The sequence below is a fragment of the Ursus americanus genome, chromosome 7, assembly GCF_024610735.1.
Source record: "Ursus americanus isolate L20-20 chromosome 7, mUrsAme1.1.p, whole genome shotgun sequence".
Lineage (NCBI taxonomy): Eukaryota > Metazoa > Chordata > Mammalia > Carnivora > Ursidae > Ursus > Ursus americanus.
In genome coordinates, this window is record NC_142133.1 from 51,921,544 (window position 1) to 51,936,074 (window position 14,531).

Here is a 14,531-nt window from a genome sequence, read left to right on the forward strand (position 1 = left end):
GCAGTCTACCTGTCACCTCGCTGTCACCTGCACACTTCCTGCCCCCAGACCCTCAGGGGCATTGTGGCTCACACCCTCTCCCAACCCCCAACTCCTGCTGAAGTTACCTGATTGTTTAAATAATGCAAGACCACTGGCCAGTGTGCTGGAACCCCAGTAAGTGCCCCGGCCTACTAACATGCAGAGGGACTGAACCTCGCACAGGGGGCTAACAGTGTTGTCCCCAGGACAGGCTGCTATCAGCTCTCCGAAGTGCAAACCCTGATCTCTGGTCTCCCCTCCTTTTCCTGTAACCTCCTAGAAGGTCCTAACTAGCAGTTATCAGGGACTGAAACTAAAAACCCCACTTTAGGCTGCTAGAAACCTCCGCCCAACTCCCCTGCCAAAAAAAAGACAGACAGACAGACAGACAGAGAGAGAAAGAAAGAAAGAAAGAAAGAAAGAAAGAAAGAAAGAAAGAAAGAAACCTGGATCCAGGGAGAGGAGGTGTATATATATATATAATTTTTAATATTTATATAATTTAATTATACATTTATATACACACATATGTATAATTAAGTTGAAACTAAGATCTATAATCTGACTCCATTGAAAATCCAAAGTTTACTTTAAAAATTATGTAACTCCTCTTGGGAACTGAGTACCAAACTGTCTTTTCAATGACTAGTCTGAAAACCTACCCGTGGGCCTCGCCGTAGCTGAATGGTAACAGAATCTACACTGTAAAACACGGCGAAGGGACACGGCGCCCCTTTGCTGGACAGCCCACGGGGAGCCGCAGCGGCTCTGCCATCGAGCACGGTTCAGAAACAAGATCTGAACTGCGTCCACCTTGGTCAGCTGTGACATCATGCGGACAACATCCTCCTCCAAGGAATTCTGTTTTCTTGGAGGACATATGAGTCCAAGGGCGCTTAGTCCTTTTTGGGTCTGCAGGTAACATATCCCTCATTTACCAGTTGTACTGAATCTCACTGATGCTGCTACTTACACATCAGCCCCCCTTAAATGGGGCTTTCACCAACCAAGGACTCTAAAAGCTGAAAATCAGCAGGCACTCCTGTTAGTGCCCTCAGAAATCCCTTCATTCTAGATGTTTAGCAACCTCCCCATCTGTCTCCTGGGCTCTCTGCACGGCTCATGCTGTCAGAAGTTGTCCATGGGCTTCTGATGCAAAAAACACCTGCCCTTCTTAGCTCCATGCTCTCTACCATTAATTGCTATTAGTAGGCCTTCTCCAGGTTGGAGGTGCAAGTAGCAAAACATTCCACTTTTCATCTCTCCAAGTGTGAGTGTTCTGTTTCACCATCAAAATAATCTTTAAATTTTTTTAAGAGACCAATATACCAAACGCTCTCTGACTCAGGAAAGGTTGGGAAGCACTGGCCCTGGGAAGGTGCCATGGAGCTTATGGGGGCCCAGGACCCGACCAAACTCAGTGTCTTGAACAAGGAAGAAGACAAGGTGGGGACGGGTGGGAGTAGGCTGCTGCCAAGGTCAGCCACAAAGGTCAAACGTAGCTGCCCATCCGTATCCATCCCCTGCAAGCCCCGTGTCAGAAGCACCGGGTACTTGCTGAGACAGTCACCTAAGGGCAGATCAGTCCCTCACTCATTCAGAGTCAGGCACTCGCTTGTTTATCAAACATGCATGCTCTACACCTTAAGGATAGAAAAACGACTAAGACTGTTCTTTCCTTGAAAAGTTCCCACGCCCTTTCCATGGGATAATAAATACTTATGGTAGGAGAGATACTGGGTGAATAAAGTGCCACGAGAGGTGTGGGAAGGAGCTGCCCCAGGGAGTGCAGGAAGGAGAGATGGTGGGGGCCACACAGGTGTACCTGGAATCGAGGTGCATTAAGCAGAAGTGAGAGCAGAAGGCAAACGCGCCAACACAGAGTAGGGCAAGGAAGGTGCTGGTCACTGTGCAAAGGACCTATGGATGTCACATTAGACATCTAGGGCAAAATGGGTGCAGACCGAGGGCATTCTGACTGGTCCTCGAGGGAGAGGAACTGTGTATTGTGCATCGATACAGAAAATGAGGGTGTGGATGGGAGAATGAAGAAAGTAGGGCAGCATCACGTAAGCAGCACAGATCACCAACCAGAGCTCGGACAGTCGGAAAGGCGTGCTTCCTGACCCCGCCCACCGCCCTGCCAGTGTCCGTCCCAGGACGCAGCCGCAGTGCTGGCCCAGCCGCTCAGCGTCAGGAGCCGACTGCAGATTCACTCTCATCCGTGGAAACCCGCAAGGACCAGCGATGCTTGATGACTTAGACCGGCTTCTTGTTTCTCCAAGGATCTCACTATATTACCTCATGGGATCCGTTCACTCGTTCAACAACGATTTTCGAGGACTTTCTCTGTGCCAGCGTTATTCCGGGCTCCGAGAACAAGGCAGGCATTCCAGAGGGCAAGCATTCATTAAACCAGTACGTGTTTGACAATTTTCTATTAAAGAAAGTGCCATGAGAAACGATTGGGGAGATACAATAAATGATGTGGGGAGGAAGAGGCTTCTGGGTTGGGGGGAACCTGTCAGGAAAGGTCTCGCTAAAAAGAGATCACGTGACTGAGCCCTCCAGGTGGAGAGAGTACGATGGCCCTGACATGGGATTGGTGCTTCCTCTGTTTGAGGAGTGGACAGGAGGGGCAGTGAGACCCTAAACTGCCCGAATAAACAAGTGGATGAGGTTGGGGTAGGCAAGGGCCAGCCGGGCGGTGCTTCGGGGGAGAGGCCATCAGATGGCTGTTAGCACAGGCTGGATGTGGTCTCAGCATAGCTGGAGGAGGTTCCCCCAGACCAGCAAGGAGGCTACAGAGTGGCCGTGGAGAAAGAGGCCTCCCGCTTGGACCAGGGTGGTGGGGGGAGGGGGAGAGGATGGGCAGATGGGTGAAATCTTCTGGAGAGTCCACGGGCTTCGGTGTGAGGTTGATGAGAGGAAAATCAAGCTGCCCTTTGGGTGTCTACGGGCCCGGGGCTCAGGCAGGAGAGGACCTCAGCCTTCACTGTTGCTTCTGATTCCTAGGACTCCATCTGCCCTCCTTTCCCACCATTCTTTTCCTTTCAGTCCCACCCACCCTACCCCTGCACAGAGCACAAGTTTCCACCCCCGCTATTCGAAAACTGGACTGTCTTCTCCACTCTATCAACTCTGTCCATCAGGCCATGGCTGATGAAAACAAACCCAAGTCATTCTTTTCCTCTACCAGGTGCCCTGGCAGGCAGAACTCAGGACCAGGAGCTAAGAATACAGCTTCCCTTCTGGTCCCAACTTGTGGGCTTTTGAGCTAAGGGTTGCAAGGTTTTTGGTGACCAGTCACCTGGTTTGTTCCTGCTTTCCAGTGCAAGAAGAACTCGGTGACCACAAAGACCATAACAAAGTGGAAATATACCCTGACCCAGAAACAAAGCAATCAACAAAAGAAAGCAGTGAAATTGCTCCAAGGCTATAGCAATTAATATGAATGTAAGAGCAGTTAAAATGCATGAGAAACTCAGGACAATACTTGCAACATTGTGACCTTTCCCAAAATTGTAAAAATAGTAACCACTCACACGGTATTCAAATTGGAAAAAAAGAAGTAAAACTATCTCTGTTTGTAGACCACATGATCTTATATGTAGAAAACCCTGAAGATCCCCCCAAAAAAGCTGTTAGAACTAATAAATGAATTCAGAAAAGCAGAGGAACACAAAGTCAACACACAAAAATCAGTTGCATTTCTACACACAAATAATGAACAATCTGCAAAGGAAATTACAAAGATAATTCCGTTTACAATAGCATCAAGAAGAATAAAATATTTAGAAATTAACTTGACCAAGGAGGTGAAAGACTTGTACAATGAAAACTATAAAACATTGCTGGGAGAAATGAAAGAAGACATACATAAATGGAAACACATCCTATGTTTATAAATTGGAAAACTTGATGCTAAAATGTCAGTACTACCCAAAGTGATCTATGGATTCCATGCAATTCCTATCAAAATCCCAATGAGGTTTTTTGCAGATTTAGAAATACCTATCTTAAAATTCATATAGAATCTCAAGGATCCCGAAATAACCAACACACTCTTGAGAAAGAAGAACAAAACTGGAGGACTCATACTCCCTGATTTCAAACCTTATTACAAAGCTACAGTAATCAAAGTCATGTGATATTGGCAAAAATACAGACAGATAGACCAGTGGGATAAGAATAGAATTAAACCCCTGCTTTATGGTCCAATGATTTTTGACAAGGGTGCCAAGACCATTCAATGGGGAAAGGACAGTCTTTTCAATAAAAGGTGCTGGGAGAACTGGATATCCACATGCAAAAGAATTAAAGTGGATGCTTCCCTAATACCATATATAAAAATTAACTCACAATTGATCAAGGGTCTAAACATAAGGCCTGAAACTCTTGAAAGAAAACATAGGACAAAACTTCACGACCTTGGATTTGGCAGTGATTTCTTGGCTAGAACACTAAAGGCACAGGCAATAAAAGAAAAAAATTGAGAAGTTGAACTTCATGAAAATTTTAAAATTGTGTGCGAGAGGCACTATCCACAGAGTAAAAAGGCAACCCACAAAATGAGACAGAATTTTTGCACGTTACATTTTTGATAAGGGGTTGGCATCCAGAATGTATAGAGAATTCCTAACACCCCAACAATGCTCAACAAACTCAGCAAACAACTCGATTCAAACATGTGCAAAGGACCTGAACAGACGTTTCTCCAAAGACGTACAAATGGTCAATAAGCAAATGAAAAGATGCTCGACATCACTAATCAGTAGGAAAATGCAAATCAAAACACCATGAGATACAATGCCGTCTCACACCTATCAGGATGACTACTATAAAAAAAGACCAAAACATAACAAGTGTTGGCAAGGATGTGGAGAAATTGGCACCCTCTTACACTGTAGGTGGGAATGCAAAATAGTTCAGCCACTATGGAAAATAGTATGGTGGGTTCCTCAAAAAATTAAAATGTAAACTACAGCAATTCCACTTCTGGGTGTATACCTGCAGGAATTAGAGGCAGGGTCTCAAAAATATATTTGCACACCCATGTTCACAGCAGCGTCATTCACAACAGCTAAAACGTGGAAGCAACCCAAGGGTCCATCAAAGGACAAATATAGAAACAAAATAAGGTAGATGCACACGTTGGAATAGTATTCAGCCTTAAATGGGAAGGAAAGTCTGACACATGCGATGACACGGGCGGACCTTAAGGGCATTATGCTCCATGAAATAAGCCGGTCACAAAAAGACAAATACCGCATGATTCCACTATATGAGTAGTCAGCATACAGACAGGCACCAGGGGCTGGGGAAGGAGGGACGGACAGTTGGTGCTTAATTACCCATTAAGTTTTGGTTTCACAAGATGAGAGTTCTGGGGATGGGTGATGGTGGCACCTGCACGGTGATGTGATTGTATTTATTACCATGGAGCTGTATGCTTAAAAACAGTTCAGATGGTAACTTTTATATTAAGTATATTTTACCACAATTGAAAAAATTTTTAAGTAGAATTGTTGGGCAATTATAACATATGTAAAAGAGTGAGCACAGGAAAACACTTGACAAAAGGGAGCCCGTTACTGGTCACAGCAGTAGCAACACACACTTCCACGCTGTATCACCGGTAGAAAGACGTAAACCTATTTTGTAACTACAAGAGATCTCCAGGGGCGCCTGGGTGGCTCAGCCAGTTAAGCAACTGACTCCTGATTTCCGCTCAGGTCAGGATCTCAGGGTGGTGAGATGGAGCCTTGCATCGGCTCTGTGCTCAGTGGGGAGTCTGCTGAAGAGTCTCTCTCCCTCTCCCTTTGTGCAGCCCCCCCCCAAGAAAAGAGAGAGATCTCCAGAGAAGGAGAGAGGATTTCTGACTGAGCGGGTCCTAGACTGGCAGTCGAGGCACCTGGGGGCTGGGAGGGGCCCCCGTAGATGGTCATGGAAGGAGTGCAAAGGGCAGGGAAGTTATGAGCAGGATGGGGGAGCGGTGGGGGAGGAGCAGGGGCAGGAGCTGGCAAAGGCGATCACGCTAGTCCTCCACCTCCCGGGCGGGACTCAGAAGCCAGCCAGGTGCAATTGCAGGGGGCGTGAGAGGACCCAGCCCCCTGAGCAGGTGGTACTAGAGCGGCAGGTGAGAGCTTCTCATGAAAGCACAATGGAGCCCTCTGGGCTGGGCGGCTGCTCGGGACCCCGAGGGGCTGCTGGAAAGGACCCCAACCACCCCCACAGACCCAAGAGGGTGAACCGTCCAGAGCAGACCAGCTGGGTGACTCAGACCAGGTGAGGCGGGACAGGATGCGTCCCACTGGCTCCCAGTGTCATCTGGTCCGGCAGCAGGTGATGGCGCAGTGGGAGCCATGGGGGCGAGCCACAGAGAAAGCAGATTCACCACGGGCTGGGTTTCTACGGGGCTGAGAGATTGCATTTGCTGATGAAAGTTCTGGGACCTTTTCTAATTTGTGGTCCTTCCTGAGCATTGCGAGGCCACGAGGACCCCTTGAAGAGCTCAAAGTCGGGCAGCAGTGACACTCACACGGGGTCATCCGCTGGTTTCGTTCTCACCTGCTGACGGTGGGGTTGGCTCTCAGTTCTGAGTTACAGGAATTCGCAGCTGGTGGCCCTGCAGTGACTAGAACAGAAACTTCCACTTACTGAAAGAATACGGAACAGAAACAGCCTCAGGCTCTGGCGGTGACTACCGAATGAGGCAGTGAGGCAGGTGTGTGAGCGAGAGCCAGAATGTTCTCTAATGGAATCCGCATCTAGGTCAGGGAGAAACGTGTAATAGTGAAGCTACGTGAAAGGCACATGCATGTCGGTGATGAATCCCAGCGGGATTTTTGAGCACCACTGAATACCAGCTCTCCCATCTCGAAGTTTACCTCACGGCAGGCACCGAAAGGGCCCTCGACACACTTTATCTACACTATCTCGTGTGATCCACAAACAGCGCTGTGAGAGAGGGGCTGCTATTGCCATTTTACAGACAAGGAAACCCAGGTACAGAAATCAAGTAATCTGTCTGACGTTGTACAGCGGGTCCATAGCAAAAGTGAGAGTTTTAACCCAAGTCTCGAGTTCGCGGTCTGTGATCGAAGGGTGCTCCAAGGTCTCTCATTTTATGTTGTATATTCAACATGGGACCATTGGGAGGGTGATGTTTGTGATAAAATTAGGGGCACAGCCCTGACCCTGGCTGTGGCCATCTTTGTGGGAGGCAATATGCAGAAGAGAAAGCCAGAGGTCAAAGTTCAGAAGGTCAGATGGCTGAACGCTCAGTTTCTTCTTGTGGGAAGGAAACCCCAAGGTGAGAGGGCTATAACCACCGGATGACTTGAGGCAGCCCAAGCAAGCAAAGAACATGGGGTGTTTGTCAACCAGGGGCCTCCAGGGGCCAGGAGGCATGCCGCCCTATCCCTGACCTCGGATGTGCAACCATCTCTGTCCAGCCACACCTCTAGCCTGTTAGAGGTCGGGGCCATTTGGGTATAACAGAAGAAAAATAAAGTTTCTAGAAGTGGGGAGCTTTGAGATCCTGCCCCCCCCCCCCCCCGCCAGCTGGCTCTGTAGCAGACAGGAGTTCCCCACGCGGCAGAACAGAGACCTCCATAGGCCAGCAGGCCGGAGCCCGGATAGGCTTTCCTGGGATGCGCTTTCCAATGACAAGTTCATTTGCTATGTCCACTACTTAAGAAAAAAGTGACATCTCTTTTCTACCCTCAGCCCCACCTCGCCCTTACCCACCAATTCGGCCCCCAGAGGGTACCACTGTGAAAAGTGTGGCTTCTGTCCTTCCAGGTACTTACTTATCTATGCATTTTCAAACTTAAATTTTCTTAAAAGACATGAATTATGCTTCATGAATTGTTCTACAGTGTCCTCTTCTCACCTCCAAAAAATACTCACCTGGCCATCATCCTCAGTTAGCACACGAATGCCCACTGTTTTCTGGCACTGGCGTGGCCTCCTACGGTAGGAACACAGACCTTGTGTGTCTGGGTGACTTCTCCTACGCGGAGTGGATGTGGTCACAAGGCCTCCTGGAGAATGGATCATCCTTTCCCACAGAGTTGCCCGCTCTGAGCAACTGATCCGGGGTGGGGGTGCGGGGGGGTGGCCGTGAAGAAGAAAACTTGTCTCAGAGAAACTGGTAATGCCTGGATCCTGGTATCTTTGATGTTTGGGGTTTTTTTTCTGTTTTGTTTTTAAGATTTTGTATCTATTTATTTATTTGAGAGAGAGAGAGAGAGAGTGGAGGGGGCGAGGAACAGAGAGAGAGGGACAAGCAGACACTGAGCCAAGCAGGGAGCCCCGTGCAGGGCTCAGTGTCACAACCCCAAGACCATGACCTGAGCCAAAATCAAGAGCTGGCCACTCGACTGATCAAGCCACCCAGGTGCCCCGGTCTCTTGGATGTTTATGGGGTTTAGGAGAGATGATGGATCTGAGAGATGATGGGGTCTGGGAAGTGATGGTTTGGGGAAATGGTGGGGTCTGCAGGGGTGATGGGTTTGTGAGGAGATGAGTCAGGGAGTTGATGCAGAAGTGATGGGGTCTGAACCATCTCCCATGATGCAATGGCCAGCTCTGCACAGCCAGAACTGCTCCCCAAACCAGCCGGGTTCGTGAGAGAGGAGTCCAGCCCTCCTCCCCATAGGCTATGGTTGCTGTCCACCTCTCCAGCCAGGCCCTTTCATGCACACCTCTGTCATGCACCTTTCTGGAGGCTCCTCCTCTGTCATCCAGGTGAGGAAGCAGGGGATCCCCACTCTTTCTTCCAAGGTCTTGGCTGCTCTGAGTCATAGACCAATACCCAAGGCAGTTAAGAGCTGGAAAAACGGGTCTGTTTGTTATGATAGGAATCAGTTTACCCAAAGGACATACATTATGTCATGGCTGGCAAGTTTAGGAAACCAATGGAACAACATAGGAAATTAGAAGAGGTTGGGAACAAACAAAAAAAGATCAGTGGAGTCTGAGGGTCCATCAGCTTTCCAGAAGCTTTCCTACATACTTAATTTTCCCTCTCCCTTTCCTTCTCTCCCCTTCCCCCAACCCCTCTCCCTGTCTAACAAACACTCATTGCCCCTCCTATGCACCAGGCCCTGTGCTAAGCACTGGGTACCCAGAGATGAATTAGCAAGTTCCTACTCTTCTCCATAAGAATATTCCATTCTTCTTCTGCACCAAGTTTCATATTCTACTTGGTTGAGGTTTTATGGTTTTATTGTGTTTTCTGACCTCATGCTATTCCAGATCTCCAGGGTCCCTAGGCCAGTTCTGAGATCTCTGGGCTGGTCCCTGGACCCGTTTCTTTTGGCTCTGTTCTGAGCAGTGGGTACTAACCAAACATTCCCAAGACCAAAGAAACATGGGCACCTGCTGGATTCCCCTCTCTTCCTCCAGAGGTAAACTCCCACTGGCCTTGGCAAAGGCCCTGATGGCTTGCAGGTACGCTGGCCTCACCTCCACTACCGAGGCTCCCACACCTACCTCCCTTTCCAGCCTAGTTACCTGCGCCCAGACTCTAGAACGTTTCACCAGGAAGGTGCATTTAAAGCTGAATGAATGAGTAAGTGACTAAATGAACATAGAAGCTCCAGGAGGTAACAAGTCGGCTCCTTCATGAGTTCTAAGAGATGATATGCAGAGATGAAAAGAGTTGCCTTGATTGGGGAGAATCAAGGGACACTCATACAATGCTCTTTTTCTATGTTTCCTTATGGGTAAGTGGCTTTTTTGTGTGTGTGACAAAAAACAGAAATCCTGAGGAGAGATAGTAAGCCCGGGCACCCCAACATGGCCAGTGGGAGCTTAAAGGTTTCCTTCATTCTCTCAATGGCCGGAGGGTAAGGGCTTCTCTAGAAGGTGGGCTCCTGGTCATCCGTGAGGGGTCAGTTCCCATGGGGAGGCCTGTGGAGGAAGCCCCAGGTTACAGTGAGTTTGAGAGCGAAAGGCCCAAGGAACAAGGTGGCTCTGGGACGCATCTGCTAAATCCAGTATTTACTCCACAACGGCTTCCGAGTCTAAGAAACATGTTGTGTGGCAAAGGCTATCTGAGGGGTGTTGTAAGCGGAACCTTGAAGGAAAGAGCTAAGCTGGGAGCAGGCCAGCCCCAAACCTGCTGAGACTACATTCCGAGGAGCCACTGGCCCAGCCCTGCTCTGTGCATCTGACATTTGCGATGTTTCAGGCAACTTGGGCCGAATTCCTGGTGCAGCTCCAGGTCAGGGGCTGAGCTCTCTGCAGACGGACAGAGTCCAGCCCCACTAAGGGGCAGAGACAATGAGCCCGATGACTCTCTAGGCTGAACAGGGGGAAAGGACTAAGCTTGATGTATGCTTTCTGCCTTTGAATTTTGCCTCTTTTCTCCTAAGCCCAGCCTGCCCTTGGCTTTCCAGATGGCCCCAAGAGCCACTTTGAGCCCCCACAGAGATCAAAGGACTCACCGGGCCTCACAAGACTCATCCATGCTGTTCCCTTCGCCTGCTTCCCCTTCTCCCTCTTGTCTGCACGGGCCCTCCTCTCACTCCCTGTCCGCAAAAGTCCTGCCTTCTTCTTCCAGAACTTGCTGCCTGTGCTGACTTCCTTCTCTCCTGGACTCCTATGGCTGTTCACCCTCTAACTTCTGCCCCTATCTGAGTGCCTCGGACCTGTGATGTGGATGTCCTTCTTTATACCTGCAGCCCTCTCCTTGTGCGGAACAGTGCCTGCCTCCTCCCAGAGAGGGCCAGGGGCCTGGCACATGCCCTTCCTCTGGAGAGCAGCTCTCTTCCCTCCCCCTGGGAAACCACTGCTCACTGCCTCCTTCACGAGCTCCCCTGACCCCTAGGCCATGCCAGGCTGCATTGGTACCTGCTCCTGGGGCTCCCTGCACTCTCCTTCCAGCACCAAACTTCATTACACATTTATTAGGCAGTGTCTGATGGACCTGTCTCCTGGGCCACATAAGCTTCAAAAAGGCAGGAGCGTGGCTGGCCTGCTCCCAGGCTGTCCCTGTCGCCCAGCGCTTACTGAAGTGATGGGACGATTGAGGGCAGGGGCCTTTATTCACTTGACCGCCACATCTTCAGTGCACCCAAGAGGCGCTCAGAAATAGGAGACTGTGCCCACCCCCTCCCCCCAGTCGCAGAGCAGCTGGCCAGGTACCATCTCTCCGAGGCCAGTCTGCAGAGACAGGGAAAGTGCCCAGGGCAGGCCCGGTCCCCGTGTCTATTGACTTTGAACAAAGCCCCTTTTGGATGGAACTCACCTAGAGAGCAGGAACTCTGTCTTCCTCTTTAAAGACCCTCCACCCTCCGTCCCCATGCTCGTGACACCCCTGTTCTGTGCCGAGAATCTCAAAACCTGGCGATGACTCTGTCTGGGAGTGGGGGATGGCCATGTCTCCCTGGCACCAGGAAACATGAATCTAGAAGTTGAGAACAAGGGAAAGAGATCACAGGCAGTGGTTTGTGGCCACTGGAGGCAACAGGGAGCAGGTGCCCATCTGTCCATGTCTCCACCTCTAGTTTCTAAATGTGTGGATTTGACGCAGCAGGCATGGAGGCAATGGGGGTAGTCTGCCTTCTAGAGTCAGGAGGCCCAGCTGCCTTTCATGGGGTCTGGGCACAGTTCCTCTCCACTCTGAGCCTGTGCAGCAGGGTGATACCTCCAGGAAGGGCTCTGTGCGGTTCAACTGAGGTCCTGTGGGCCAGGTGCTTATGGTGGTGCTGGGCACTTAGTAGGCCATCAGCAATGCTAACTCCCCTCTGCCGTCCTGGGGCCAAGGCAGCTGAGACTGTCATTAATCCATCCACCCAGCAGGTGCCCTCATGGCTTCATGCCATGCACGAAAATCTGGGGCTGTGGGGTGACTATGAAAGTAAAATCTCTTGAGATAAGTGCTGACCCAGGGTAGCTCTCTGAACTCGGGCCTCCATCCAGCTTCCCTGTCCATAAACAGGAATGATGACTTCCAACCTTGTGCACTCAGTCAGGGGAGGAAAAGTCCAGAGCCCTATCAGACAGGCAGAGATCCCTCAGAGGACGGGTGCCCACCGCCACGTTCAAGAGGACCGCTAAGACCGGATCGGGGCGGCTGCATGGAGCATGGTGTTTGGTTGGCAACTGCCCGTCTTCAGCATTGTCTCAACCAAGTGCTTGCAGCTTTGGAGACACGGCGTTATTCAGGTTCAAGGCTGAGTTCCACCACTCACCAGCTGTGTGGCCTTGAGAAGTTACTTAACCTCTCGGAGCCTCCATACCTCATGAGTAAAATGGGAATCATTCTACAGACCTCAAAAGCAAATCACATTATTTACTGGCCATTCCTGTTCTGTGAATCCTTCCCTGCAAACGTCCCTCTCCACCTTCCTGATTCCTTCCCCTAGCGTAAAAGCTGGAAGTGACCTCCTGTACCCTCAGGATGGCATAGCAATAGTCATTTTCCACTTTCTAGAAACTGCCCTAGGCCATTTTATTATTTTGACAAAAGCCCCAGATCTACCCAGACCGACCCTCACATTCATACGCACTGTGGTGCTAGGAAGACCAAGGACATTGTGATGAGTGATTATTGGCTAAGGTTATTTTTTCATATCCTGCTGGAAACCAAAGTATGGTCCTGGGCTTCTTATAAATATGAACCAAATAATCATCAGCAAGTAGCTCAGAGCACCCTCCAGAAGCTCTGCTGTGAAATCAAGACAGACCTGTCTCTACTGACTAATACTTTTTACGTTCACAGTCATTAAATTTTCTCCTTGGGCAGCCAGCTCAGACAAGGTTGGGTCCATCCTGGCATTGGATACACATTCTTTGGGCATTTACCATGAGCTGGGTTCTTAGCTAGACGCCCAAGACGTGATATACAGAGACGATGACAGGCAGACAGAGGACGGACATGGAAGATGCCCTTGCAGGAGGGAGAGTATGGTGAGGAAAATGAACAAGAAGCAAAGGCCTGCAGGTGAGACAGGTGTTCACAGAGCAAGGGACAAGCCATCCCTTGACCTTGGCCAGGAGAGGTCCAGGCCCTGGGGACCTGGTAGGGGCCAATAGGCCTCGGCACAATGGCACCCTAGGTCTCAGGCCACCACAGCCAGCAGCGCCAAGAAGGCTCACAGAGGCATAGTGGGATTTTCTCATTTCAGTTGCCTGGTCCCTCTCCGTAAGTGGTCAGAACGGACAGCTAACGGGTGACGTACGAAAAATGTTACGGTTCGAACTCTACGGCCAAGAAGGAATTCTTGAGGCATCTTTGGCTCAAAAAAGTGGTTTTATTAAAGCACGGGGACAGGACCTGTGAGTAGAAAGAGCTGCACTGGGGTCGTGAGGAGCTACCGATCATACAGTGTCAAGTTTCTGAAACTGATTTACATAGTTTCAAGGAGGGGGTTAAGGAGAGCACAAGCTTCCCGGGTATTTTGGAAACGAGGTTCCAGGATCTGAATGGGGGCTAGCTGTTGTTAGGAAAAGGTCATTTATTACCATTTGGTAAAAACTCAGTCATGAGGCTCTTCAGATGTATGTCAGTGGGCCATGTGCTTGGAGGATGATTGCCAACATGTATCTTGAAGGGTAGAGATAAAGGAAGTTGCCAAAGCAATTTTTGTATGTTAAAGTAGACTTACGGGAATCTGGGGGGTCAGGCTAAAATTGCCTTTTGCCCCCCCCCCGGCAAAGCATTAACAACGAGGCAGCTGGGTTCTTTAGAGGAAGGTCACTCTGCCTGGTTCAAGGACATGTCAGGGGGTTATAGGTAGTAAGGAAATTTAAGCTTTCTTTTGCCTTTGTTTCCCACATTAATGGGCATGGATTTTTGCTTTGGGAAATGTGTCCAGGAATTTACTTCTCTTCATAGGGACTAGGAGAAAAAGAGCTGTGTAGAGGGGAAAGACTGAAGGTCCCACTGGAGGGAGGGGAACCCTATGTCCTGCTGCTTGCTGTGGGTGAAGCCAGCAGAAGCACTGGGGAGGGGCCTGGTGATTCAGTGGGTTAAGCGTCTGCCTTCTGCTCAGGTCATGATCCCAGTGTCCTAGGAGGGAATCCCACATCGGGCCTCCCTGCTCAGCAGGGAGCCTGCTTCTCCCTCTCCCTCTGCTGCTACCCCTGCTTGTGCTCTCTCCCTCTCTGTCAAATAAATAAATAAATAAATAAATAAATAAATAAATAAAATCTTTGGGGAGGGGGGAGAAAAGCAGCACTGGGGAGTCTGAGTTGGGGGCATGTCCTGAACTGCCAGCAGATTTTAGGCTTTAGGATTTGTAGAAGAAAACTCAGTACTGTAATAGTATCTAAAAATAAATGGGCAACTACTGGAGTCTGATACTTATCTTAAAATAAAGGCAAAAAAGAATAAATAAATCGTGGTCCAGAAAAAAACAAACAAAACCAAAACAGGATCCAGGCAGTCAGAGCACATGGGGAGGAGTCATCCTACCTGCGGAGGCCCCAGGGTACCCCCTCTGAGAGGAGATAATTCTGCTCTAAAAGTGCCCCTCCCTGACCCTTGAATTCAA